This window comes from Poecile atricapillus, chromosome W (genome assembly GCF_030490865.1).
Source record: "Poecile atricapillus isolate bPoeAtr1 chromosome W, bPoeAtr1.hap1, whole genome shotgun sequence".
Classification (NCBI taxonomy): domain Eukaryota; kingdom Metazoa; phylum Chordata; class Aves; order Passeriformes; family Paridae; genus Poecile; species Poecile atricapillus.
The window spans coordinates 31,124,645-31,138,466 of record NC_081288.1 but is presented as its reverse complement, the minus strand read 5'-3'; positions in this window follow the sequence as shown (position 1 = coordinate 31,138,466).

The window sequence follows — 13,822 nt, the reverse complement described above, 5'->3', positions numbered from 1 at the left end:
AAGATAACAAAAAGCCCTCATAGGCATTCATTAAAATAATTTCTCAATAGTTTTCAGGGGTTTAAGCCATGTATTAGCAATTTCCTACATTTAGGTCATAACCAAGGTCTGTCTAGTGTGCTATTCTATATCCAAAAGTAACTAACAGGGACAGTTTTGATGGGAAGAATGAATATTTTCACTGTAGGTAAATGCAGCATGCTCTGCTAAGTTCTCAACTAACTTGATATATAGCCCTTTTCAGAAAAAGGGAATTGTCTCTAAATTGTTGCCTTATTTTATCCTTCAGTGGGAATAAAATTGGCCTATAAGAATGAAAAAATTTAATACATCTCTATTACAATACACTCTCCTAATTGATATTGATCTTCCTTGTGGTACCTGAAATGCAAGAAATTATTTCAGCAGGATTTGAGCTAACAGAAATGGGAAATGGAGAGAAAGATTGACACCAAACAAGGTGGTGGGGAAGGGTAGGGACTGGCAGTATGTATGGCTTCATCATCAAATAAAGAAAATGGTTTTTACGAGGGGAGCAAGTATAAAACAATCTGAGATTGAAATGGAGATGATAATAGCTTTAGTAGGAGAGAAATAGAAAAAAGATATGGAGTAAGGAAAAAAAATTAAGAGTCCCTAAAGAGGAAAGACATCCTTTTAGTGAGCCAGCTAGGTGAGCAAGCTTTAAGAATGGATTTGGTTGGGAACTTAGCTCATGTCCAGCTACAATGCCCTTTTGGAAGGTCAGAGGCTCTGGAAAACAGCCAGTGCCAGAACCCTGTCAAGAAAAACCTCTGCAGGTGGCAATGTCCTACAAAGAGGTAAAATTAAAAGAATTCCTGAGCTTTGTTGAAGCACATCTTGGCATTTTATTTAGTTTTCTTGCCTCCTGTCCATTTTATGAAGTTCAAAATTCTAAATTCCACTGTGCCAAAAAAGCAGAGACACACTCTTCTAATGCAAGCAGTGCTTGACAAACCAATGGGCTGCATACAAGATAATATTGTTTGCTAATAATACAACCCCAAACGTATTTATCTTGCAACAGAGCACCAGGTAAGTAATTAATTTAAAAGCTGATACATACTGCTTTCTTGAAATGGAGAACAGCATTTGTTCTGAAACATAAGATTTGTAATTTAGTAAAGATATTCAGCATTCTGTGGAAAGCCTGGTTGATTGCACTTTTTCAAAAGACTAGTCCCATCCTTGTAAACAGAACAGGGTAATAATGAGGCTCTCTGTCACTTTGTCATAATAGAACACAGAGGGCAAAACTTCATTACACTCTTTTGACTCCCCTTCCATCAATATGAGTGAGATAAACACAGGGACCCAAAACACTCCATCAGTTTCTGGGTGTGTTATTTAGCTGCTTGGTGAAAAGTTCATTCTTTTTCTGTAACGGTGGAGGGAAAGCACTGAGACTGGAGAAACCTCACACATGAGCAAAGTGGATGTAGATAATTTTTACAAAGTGGTATGCAGCTTTGATGTTCAGGTCTTAAACAACTTGAATGAGGCGCATTTTTTTTTCCTGTTTAGCTTTATTTGTATGTATTATTCATCCACATCCTTTGGCAGTTGTGGAGTGACTTGGAAGACAGTACTGGAGCTAGTTGCTGAGTTTTGTCTCAAAAACCTCCAGAGTTGAATTTGGGCACAGCCCAAAACGACATAAAAACAAATTCAGTTCTCAAACTTCATTCCATATAGGACATAAATGGTCTGAATTATTTCTCTTTGCCAGGTAAACTTCAGTCTCTACATTATTTGTGAATGTAAAGGCAGGGGAAGGAGTTTTGGCATGCATACTCAACAGGAGAAATAATATTTTGTAAAGAGTCAGAATACTACTTTTTATTTCTTTCTTTTTCCTTTTTTTTTTTTTCTTTTTTCTTTTTTTTTTTTTTTTTTCCTTTCACAATCAATGCAATTACTGGTTATGCAAGTCCTTGTTTCTGGGCCCTGATATCCAGCCAACAGAGGGAGCACTGGTTTAATTATAAAACCCCATCTCCCCCATTGCCAGTGTTGCTGCTGGCTGCACAGATAAGAAGGTCATTATGGAAAAGCTGTGCAAGCCTTTTCCCCTATGAACTGGAGGAAGACAAAATCTTTGCCAGTGGTACAAAAGACAAACCTAGCGAGGAATCATTTACAAGCTACTGTGTGCATGTGGCACAAAAAAAAAAAGGGACACACACACAAATATGAAGCATTGCCCATTAAAACAAATGGTGCCTCCCAGGGAGCAGCCCAGTCCTGGAGTTCAGCTGCTACCCATGAACAAGCAGAGCCCCCTGAGCCAGTGCAACCTTGTTTTGGATCTGGGGCCATCTGTCACCTCATTTATTAGAACTGGTTAAAAAAGGCATGAAATTCTTTGCAGAGTCCTTCTGGTGAATTTTGGCTTTTTTTTTCAAAGAGGACTTAATTGCAAATCTTATTTATCCAGTCTATAGGTTTGTCACTCTCTGCATGGTAATATGGCCATAAACTGCAACTGTGAGCTAAAAATCAAACTGAGCCAAAGTTATATATGCATTTTTGTTTTCTTCTTTCTAAAAAAGGTCTTTAGTATTGTTTTGACAGGCACTTGTACTCAGAGATTTGAACCCTCTCAATATTTTTTCATGTTCAGGGTTTACTTGCCTGCATCTTTAACTCAGGTTTATTCTTTCCATAGTTCTGAAGGAGAAATTAAATGCATCAAATCAATACACATATATTTATATCTCCTAAGGATTGTGTTTATATGAAATTTGGAACTTTTAATTAGGAAATTCTCTGGTCTTGAAATCTACTAAAGGAATGAATAGGGACACTTTTCAGAGAGGAGTCACAACATTATCAGAAAACAAACATGGTTGCACCATAAGAGCCCTGTGGACACACTCATCTCTGCTTGGTTTGGGGTTTTTTTTTGTAGTGCAGGGCCCTGCACAAAGTAACACAAGCAGGGGAATAAGGCCCTGAGGTAATAGGTAATAAGACAACTGCATATGGCCAATAGTAAGCAAAAGCTTTGTTTTATTTGGATTTGTAGTGTTTCAGAAAAACCTTCCCTCCTACTGATTAAAGGCTTAAATCTCTGGCTTCTCTAGTGTAGTTTTCCAGTCTTTCCTGTCTTTAAAGACTGGAAGGGCCCTTAAAAATACCTGGAAAACAAAACAAGGAAAAATGCAGAAGATGCAAACAGGAGGTTGATAACATAGGATGTAACCCCTGAGAACAATGAAAATAGCAGAGACAGACATATAGGGATTAAAAAGAAAGTAGTCTTAATTCCTTACTTCTTCAAATTGTTTCCCTTTCTCTTATGTTTTGATTACATCCATATTTATTCTGTTGACTGATCTGACTTACAGTTTCTCTGACTTGATTGTCTAGAGAAATGATCAGAGGGCAGATGTTTTTAACTCTGGAAAGTTTTCTTTCACACACATTTATCACTCTCCGTGGAAACCAAGTACACAAGGAATGCAGGCTACATCCAAGCTCACTTTATCACCAAAGGATTCCTAAGAACTGCACATGCTTCTAAACAAGATATGGCTGAACTCTTGACTGACAGGCTAGAGCTGCTGTTTGATATCAGTGTATCCAGTTTCCTGCTGATAAACCCGAGCTCTAATGTGGTGCTTTGAAATATCAATAGAGATGTACTTTTAATTTTTTTATTTTCTTTCTTTTTTTTAATTCTTTTTTTTTTTATTTTTTGTTTTTAAAATCTTCTCTTTTTCCATTTCTGACCTTGCTTCTGCTCCAGTACAATTTTGGGCAACAAAATCCATGAATAACAGAGAAGTGACTACTGTTTATGTAAATCTTCTTATACCTTCCTAAGAAAGGATTTTTCAGCATACTTTCTGGGTAGTATGTTCAGCTTGAAATAGCTAAACATAATCCACATATTTTTGTGACTCTGTAAAAATGTAAGTAGAAATCTGTATTACAAAGGTAAAAAAACGGGGATGGATGGTGGAAGGGAGCGGATTGGTGAGTGGAAGAAGTGGTTTGTAAGATGCTTGTTACATTCCTGGATCTGAGAGTAGTTAGAGGGAGGAAATGGCAATGCAGTTTAGGCATCCATTTGAAATTGTGCTGCCCTGGCACGTGGAGCATAGAGATGCTGAGGTTATCCCCTGAGTTATGCCATACTCAGGAAATTGTCAAAAGCAAGGAAGATCAAGGTGTGCAGGGTCTTTCAGTGTTGTGAACCACCCCAATAGAAAGCAAGAACACCAGAAACAGGCTAGGCTTGAAAAAGCACTGAGGGCAAATGTGAAAACCCATACTTTTGTGCCAGTCACCCTTACCTTTCATAATTTCCTACTGTCAATTTCTTAGTACTTTCTTTGCAAGGAAGCAAACTTATATGAGTATAGAGTTCAGAATGAGCTCTAAGAAAAAGCTTTTAAAAATACAGCCATAGCTTGCAAATTTCTCAGATTCAGAAAAGTGTCTGTATTTGAAAAGGTTGAACAGTTACATGGCAATTATTTGATACCTTGGAATTTGAAGACTGCAGGTTTCTTAAATCACATTACATCAATATATTATTTAGGAATCAGTGCCATCCCTAGAGCATCCACCAGCTAACTTTCCAACCTGACAAAAATGTTATGAAGAAGATGAAAACTTCAGCCCTTCACCCAAGGGGTCTTCCTGCCAAATGTGGACTTTCCAAACTGCTTTCAGCTTACATTGTTGCAATCATTTCTAAATAGCCTTGTAAATTTACTTCTGTGAAACAGCCTCATAAATCCTCTATGCACCACATAAACAGCTAGTGTGAGAGGTTAGCACTCATATACACTATTTTGTTCTTTTCCACCTTGTCTGAACCCTGCCATTTCAGTCGGCAGCCAGCAGTAGAAAGTTTTTTGATCAAACTGAAGATCCTCACATTTAAGTGGAGTTTGTTTTGTGAAAGTTGAGGGAACAGGCTGAGGAGTTAATACACCCACTCATCATCTAACCTTGACACTGACTCACACAAAAGTACAAGTGAATAAAACGACATCATTTTCTGCTAGGTTCTGGAGGCTTTGAGATCTTTGGTCCTGGGATTTGCTTTGACACTCCAGCTGTCGCTGGAGCATACTTCTGTGATTATTGTACATAATAATTGATTTTGAAAGATTCATATTCTCTGGATTTTTTTTATTGATTGGTAAGGAGTGATTTTATTGAAGGCAGAAAGCTACCTCAAACTATTGAAGGGACGTGAAAGTCAATGCAACTATGGGTACAGGAAGTCTACTGGGTCCTTTGTGATAGAGTTGTTGGTACAGAGGGAAGTTTCCTTGCACACTGTGAAGGTAAGGAGAAAATCAGCTAATGATTTCAGACAAATCCTCAAAGCCTTGGACCTTCTAACAGTAAAAGGTTATGAAAGATGCACTGATGCTTCTTTATTTTGCCTGTTTGATTTTTAACTTGGTGAGTCCAAAATATGTTCAGATAAATGAAATTTGGCCCTTGGAACATATATTGTACAATGGAAAGTCAAAATTGCTAATGGTAGTGGAGAAAGTAGATGTTCAGTCCAGCTCCCTGTAAGCTTAATTTTATTTCACAAGTCATTACTGCTAGTCTTCTCTACGGTTTGTGAGATAGAAACAGTCGCCCAATCATTTATTGTATAATAATAAGCAAAGTCCATATCTGATGTTATTCAGAACTTGCATTGAACTGTTAAATGGTCAACAATTACCACACAACTGAAAGTCTTTAACTTCCCCGTGGTTCCTCTTTTAAAGGGAAAGAAATTACTTGGTTTTAACTTAGTGATGCTATCTGCAAAATATTCAGTTAAATATGTGAGCTATGAAATACCCTCCACTGCTGAGGATGAAGAGCCAACAAACACTGCAATCATGCAGCCAGTCTGTTAAACAAAGCTTCTCTGGGTCTCTCAAGGGGATGTGTTCAACAGTTAAAACAGTTAAAACAGGAGAGAGAGTTCATCTCATTTTTGGTAGCCCTTGCAGTGGAGCTTAGCATCATGCAATAATGTGGGAAGAGAGCAGTAACATGAGTTAAAAATGTATTTGATGACAATTCATGTCTTCAGGCAAGCTCACTGCTGAGAAATGAGAACAGGCATGTGCAGTTTGTAAAGGTCTAGGGAGCCACCTCTCATAAATGAACAATGGGGCAACATCAAAAGCATATTCCTTGAAATTCTGGAACATCTGATAGAGGTTCCTGCATTTTGGAAGCTTCATGATATTCAAGAGAGATTTTGCACAGAAAATGAGTTGACATGGTATTCATAATTCACCACTGATGAGCCATGATCTACTGAGCAAGCAAACTGAAGACAGCGAGCCCTTGGTTTGCTGTCAGACTTGCTCAATGGCAGATCAGAGAATTACAGAATGATTTGGGTTGGAAGTGACCTTTGAAGATCAGCTAGTCCAACCCTCCTGCTATGGAGGGTACAACTTTCACCAGAGAAGGTAGCTCACAGCCCATCCCCCTGGCCTTCAACAATTCCAGGAATGCAGCATCCACAACTTCTCTGGGCAACTTGTTCCAGTGTCTCATCACCCTCATGGTAAAGATTTTCTTCCTTATATCCAATGTAAATCTAGTTTCTTGCAGTTTGAAACCATTATATCTTGTCCTGTCCCTACAGGCCTTGTTGTATTGAACAGCTGCAACAAGGTCCCCAGCACCTACTTTTCTCTAGGCTGAAAACTCCAACGCTCGCCCTTTTTACAGGAGAGAGGTTCCAGTCCTCTCGTTATTTTTTTCTGAGATTTAAACAGGAATATTCCCTGAAATTATTTCCTCTGATATTTTCTTTTCTCATGTCTTTCAGATCTTGCATCTTTTCTAACTGTTTTTCCCTCTCTATTTATCCAAAACCTAGTCTCCTTTAAAGAATGGAGTCTCATTTCTTCTGCTTCTAAAGTGTAGTAGCATTTTGTGGTTGCAAGGGAAGCATTTGTCTGCAATTGAAAGATGACAGATGCAGGCAGACTGACCTGCAGATGTACATGGATTTTGCTATTTTGCTATTGCCCTTCCTAGTGGCTTGATGAGTTATCCCAGGTGATAGCTCTGGGACTATATATCACTGTGGCTTTTTGGCAAGGTGATGACTCTATACCAAGATGACATTCTTCTACTTGTATTTCAATTCCTTTATCTCATCGAGGAGATGGGGAAAACAAAGTGGACCTATGACTAGAAATCCACCATAAGTATTGCCATTGACATTAAAGTTTACCACAGTTTTGCAAAAAGGCAGTTCCTAGATGTTAACTGGTTTTAGTTGTGGACTAAAGTTCTGAACTTTGATGGCTGAGTCATAGCAACAGTGAAACTCCCTGGGAATCTATCATGGGATTCTTGAGACTTTTTTGAAGATACTCAGTCAATCCATCACACTCACACAACCACTGAACGAGGAGGACATCTCAGCTCATCTAGCAAAGTCACGTATCAAAATGTGGTAAGACATGCAGTAAGGCTTAGCAGGGAACTTTCAGCTTTTGAAGACCTACTGAAAAGTCATGTCAATCTTATCTGTCCACAGGTGGAAGGCTTTGTCTCACATGGAGCTTCTCATCTTTTTCTTTGGAGTTTAACAGGTAGGCCAGAAATGGTCTTTGAAAAGTATCCAGGTTGTGGTAACTATCTTCACAGACTATCTCAAACTAAGTGACTCAGATGAATGTACTTACTTTTTTCTTTTTTCTGGGGAAAAAATTTTTGAAAGAAAAAGCAGTCTGAAAGCCCCAGGTAAAATGTCTAGGAAAGGTGGTGTATTGCTATGGAGAAAGAATGAACACATCAAAACTGAAGCTGATACAAAACCATTCATGGGGGAGTCAGAAGGGCATGTGTCTCCAACAGGACAGAAAGGGCTGGCAGTGCACATGATCCTTCCAGGGTGACACCACTGATGGAGAAGAAATGCAATTTGTTACTAGAAGACTTATTACAGACCTAGTGTACTTTCCTGCTAGGTATGTTAACACCACAAAGTGGCAAGGAGAATTACTGGAAGTTGCATTGTTTTATTAAACTGTTTCACCCAATGTAATACACAGGTTTTTAGAAGGAAATAAATGTCTCCAGAAGAAGTTTTCCATTTTGCACAAGCACAAGGTTCATTTGCATGGTTTAGCTGGGAACATGCATGCTCCTGGTGATTAAATCCTAGCTGTAAAGGGTTTAATAACAGACCTATAAACCTACATTATAGTACCCTATAGCATGTAATTGTGTCTGTGGTTGTGGGTGTCAAGAGCAGTCTCAGGCACGTCCACCTACTTTTTCATCCTTTTATTGATTCCTCGGCACCCAAAAAGCCGCAGCTGCTTCCATTTCAGAAGATGTACTATAGTTCTTCTTTTAAAACAGTATGACACAGTTCAGTAGCTGGAATGGGCTGCAGAGCTGGGACTGCTAGATAGCTTGTTTTTAATTTTCTCCACAGGAAAGAGTAATGTGTAACTTCTCAGCAGAGTAACTGTCACAAAGAAAGAGGATAGAATAAAAGGCATATTTTGGTTCATGTCAAGATAAAACTGAACAAAAAAAAAAAATCTTTCTTGCAGTTCTGTCTTTATAACTCCGAAACTGAATTTATATCAAGATTTCTGGTTCAAATGAGAAGCCAGCCTCAGATGCTTGTTGGAGATTTTGGAACAATTCAATCTTTCCAAGACTTTCAGTGTGTTGGTTTCTGTATTTTGATTCAATCAGGTCTCTAATTAATACTGTAAAAGATTCTTGTAAAGAAATCTCTATCAGCAAAGAGTGCTGATGCAAGCATAGGGAAGAATAGTTAATTGGGGAAGAACTTCATTACACTTTTACACTTTGCAAACTGCCTCTCACCAATACCTGGGTGGCAATCTTAGCACTCGTGGGCAAGGAGTTAGGAGGGCACACTGAAGCAATAGGGACTTGACCTCGTTGCTTTATTTGCTAAAAATGTTTTAACAACTGCTTTTAGACATTTGGCTGGCATTAGAAGTAGTGATTTCTTTTTAATTAAAATCTCTTAAAAACTGATGTGACAGGATTCTCTGCAAAAAAAAAAAAAAAAGAAAAAAGAAAAGAACTGCAAAATTAATTAACTATACTAGAAGGTCAGTTTTAAAATCCTACTGCAGCCTAATTAAATCCTAGACACTGACATTTTTGGCTAAAGATTGCAACCATAGTAATTAGTTGCAGGAAATTTCCATATGCCATTGTGCCAAATGAATGAGAGTATTTCATAATTGTTCCTATAGGACTTCTTGCAAATAGCTGGGAGGGACATGATTCTGTTGTAGGAAGTATGTAAAGGCAATGTAGTATTTTCATTCCTGTAGTAGAGGCTCTCCAGGTCAGTAGTGTGAAGGAGGGAAAAGTCTGATACATTATAGGAATATTATAAATTAGTGTTGTTGTTGCTGTTATTATTATTATTATTCTCTCCTTATTGCCTATTTAAAGAAACATCCACTATTTAAATAAACAGCGCAAGCTGTTAGTCAAAGGCTGTGGATAAATACATGATGAATATGCAATTAAAAATCCTGATAGTGAACAATTTTGCATGATAAAACAAAAAATGCTGCTAATTATTTTATTTTATTTGGATGTATTTTAGTTATCTCCACAGAGAGATTTCTTCTTTCTTTTTTAATCATTAACTTTTTCAGGACTGCTAAGGATTTGTTAAATGTCAGGCAGTAAAATTAAAATGTCATTATATGACATATGGGTCAAGTAGACTTAATAAACTTGAACTACATCATTCTACATTTATTTGTAGATTTTCCTTTTCTATTGGAAAATATGCTGAAAATGTGGTAAAAATATGAAATATTTTTTGTACAGTCTGTGTGGCTTTTGAATACAATGGGCAGAGTTTTTAGGATCTTTCTCTTCTCAGGACGTTGTGTAAACTTCACTCAAAGAGAAAAAGACTGCTCCCTTCTTGAGGGGCACTGCTGCAAGAGAATGGTTTTTGTAGCTTTTTCTTTAACAAACCTGTCTCTTCAGACAAAATTAAAATGCCAGAATAAGAACATTACTGATATACCCCATAAATAAAATGAGTAAAACATAAATGACTGTTTCACATGAGAAATGAAAAGATAATCCTGCCATGCAGAAGTACCAGCCTGAAGAACTGGGAGGCCTGGATTCATGGATCTTGTATGTGTGCCTGAAATGGTGCTCTCAGATAGCTCAGCCTCATCTTCTTGTTCTAAGGCACTGCTCATTACTATTATGTCCCTCTTTTATTCTCCACAAAAGCGTAATGATTAGTACTTGGAAATAGTTGACAGCCTTCTCTGTGGCCAGTTAAACTGCAAAATGCTCAGCAGTGAATCACAGTTTGAGTGAGGAAAGAAACTTCCAGAGTGTCTACAAGCCCTGCTGGCCTAATGTCCTCAAGTCTCCACAGTCAGTCTGCAGTTTCCTCTTTCAAAGACTAATGTGATGGTCGGTGACTGACTGTGGCAATCAAAGAGCATTCAGGTGCATGTAGAGAACAATTTTCTGGTTGATCTGTTCTTTCAGGTGAACCCATTCAGTGAAGTGACATTTCGTACTTCTCTTAGAAAATTTCAGTTGTTTTTTTTTTATTTTATTGCAGGTGGAGAGTATGTGTTTTTCAAGCTATTGTTTCAGGCTCTATGCAAACTTGAGTCTTCTCACAGCAAAACCTAGCATAAAACTGAAGAGGAGGTGGGTATAAACTGGAGTCATAATGGCAGAATTTCAGACACATATGGTCCTTTAAAATTCAAAACTGGACAAAAAGCAAGTGTATTTCAACTGCCAGGTGATCCACATTTTGCACAGGATCTTGAAGTTTTGGGAGATTTACGTAAGGTTCATTCCACTGCATTGCCCAATCCATAGTCTACTCTAACAATTTTCGAGCTACACTAACAATTTTCCTAATCAGTCTCCCCTGAACTTCAGAGTGCTTTTTGGCTTTGGGGACAGTCCAGCTACAGTGATGGGGGACTTCCTACTCCTGGAAGAAATGTAGCTTGAGAATTTGAAAAAAAATGTGTTTCAATGATAAATACTGTACAAATATACACCTAAGTAGAAATAAAATTGACAAGCCTGGGTAGATTTTACAAATATTGTGGCACATGCTTTTTCTGGGTGCAACAGCATTGATTTTCTTTTTAGGGAACTTAGCTCAGCAACAACCTTCCTCACCACCCATGAGACACAAGCCCATCGGTGCTACATTGGTGGGACATTATCCTCCCAATATGCTGTAAGGAAATTTGCTCTTTTGGCATAAAAATGAGATGTTGACCACAATATATATCATTCATTTTCCTGATAAGGCCATGGGTTTTTTTATTTTACATCATTACTGAACATCTTTGTTCTCTTCTAGGAATAACCCTCTGGGCTTTTTTAAACACTCAGGCAGAGGAGGAGGCTATTATTTCCCCGTACTTATCCCCCTGAACTGGAATCCTATATTTCTGCCAACATTTCAACTACAGGGCAAAATCTCAACAAAAGTGGGCTTGTGATCTGCTGGGACACAAGAGTCAAATTCAGGAACAAATTTGGGTCAACAGATATTTTTTCCAGTGGCAACTGTTGCTGTTTACTTGATTTTGCTGTTGGGAGACACTGCCACTGGAATGCATTTAGGTCAGCCAGTAAACAATATTTGATTAGAGCACAGAGCAAGGACATTTTGTGATAGATCTGCTGTACAACACTAGGACAGGTGCCTCACAACTCTGAGGTTTATTTCCTCAGCCGGAAATGGCAACTGACACTAAGCCATCCCTGCATCATACACAGTTTGGATAAGATGAGGGTACCTATACTGTTTTATAGGCTTTGAAGTCTGGGAGACGAGAGAAGACTGTAGAAGGACTTTGACAAGCACGATTTGTCTTTTTGCAGCTTTCAGAGCACCACAATATATTTTCACAAAAGACCTGTTTATATGAAGCTGTCTGAAAACATTTTCAGCACAAGTGTATATCTAATGCAGGCACGGTGGTACAGTCTCTGGATTTTGAGTGCACATTTAAAATGGAAAAAGCCTTTCAATATCTTCAAATAGCAGCAGGATGCTGAATAATTTACATTGTGCCTCATGCAGGCAGGCATAAAATCCAGCAACCTGAAACTGTGCCTGCCACACACTGAGTGCTAAGAACTTGCTTGTGTTTGTAGCATGTTTGAGAAAAGAGGCTACTAAACTCAGAGAGCAACAGTGCCTTTCTTGAGACAGAGTTCATCCTCTCCCAAGGCTTCAGAACAGATGAAGCTGAGCTAATCATCAAGGAACTCTCTAATCTCTATCATTACTTAGGTTTTCATGTTAGTCATTGTGACAGCTTTTCCCCCTTGTTGTCAGGGGGAGAAAGCAGTGGTTGGCACTCTCTGGCGAGACTGGAGCCATTCATGGCAGGCTGAGCTGTTCCAAGTTAGTATTCAGGAGTCATACACAGTCAGTGAATGGAGAGACAATCTCAAAAAGGTGTCGCGAAGGGCCTGGCACAATGTGGGGCTTATGTCGCATTCCCCTTGGCTGACTGTCAAGCAAAGGTAGAGCCAGCCATTACCAAAGGGTATTAATGAGCAGAGAAATACAAAAATAAACCGGCTACTTAGGGCACTAACTATTGCAGGCAGAGAAATAATACAATAAATCACTGAAATGAAGAAAGAGTGGTAAGAGGCACTGAAAACAGAGATATTTTGTCACTAAATTGCAGCATTAATAGCGCTTTGAAGCTTCACATTTAAATTGCCTATTTCTGACACTCAAAATGCACATTAGGAAAATGATGCTTATTTTATAGTTACTCATTAAAAGAAAGGGGATAAATAAGATGGAGTTTAAAACTATAAATCTCTTTCATAATGAACAATCAATAAGGATGTGTAGGGAAGACAAATAAATGGATAGTGAAAGAAAGATTTTTAAAATGCTTTTGTAATCTGGGGTGTAAATGAGCAACTATCTTATCTGATTGAGGATAAGTCATTTTTAGAAGGTCTGGGTATGATTGCAAATGCAGGAGATACTCATATGTTACTTGATAATGAAGAAGAACAAGAAATTACGGGAAAAAGTTTCTTCTTTTCCTTTGCAATAATTCAGGCGTTGTGCAATTATACTATCTGTCTCTTCTGTGCATGACTGCAATGCTACATGTATTTCCCCACCAACTTTCCCCACCTAACAAGGCATAACTCCAGATTACCTCTGAATAGCCTGTATGACAAATTCAAGGAAAGAAGCAGAAGGAACTTACACATCACTGTGGCATTTAGTCTTCCTGGAAAGGTCTTTCATGATCACCTGTGTAACTTCCCAGCACTTGTTAATGGCTGCCCAGCAGCCTTCTGCTGCTTGACTATTTGCATAGTATCTGCATTTATCTAATCTTTATTTATTTTTTAAAGACTGCAAAGTTACAGCTCATTTGCAGTGCTTCAGGATTTGAGTATTAAACAAAAATGCAAATACAGCAGTAAGCCCTTAATGAGATGTATCCAGCTCATTTTTTTTAACATTAACTCCATTCTTTATCTCGTTTGAGCATTCACAGTATAAACTATTCATCAGCTTCAAAACTTCATTTTATTATATTGTCAGCTTCTGCCATATATTTTATAAGTTTAAATTCTAATTTTATCCACAATAAGAATAATAATGATGTTTCAAACCAGCATTTATTGTCCAAAGGAAAATAGCTCAAATGCTGTAACAAACCATCTTTTCTTCTGCACCTCAGAGAGTTACAGAACCAAAATGCAGTGTGACCAACTTCTGGGTTTGTGATATTTGGCT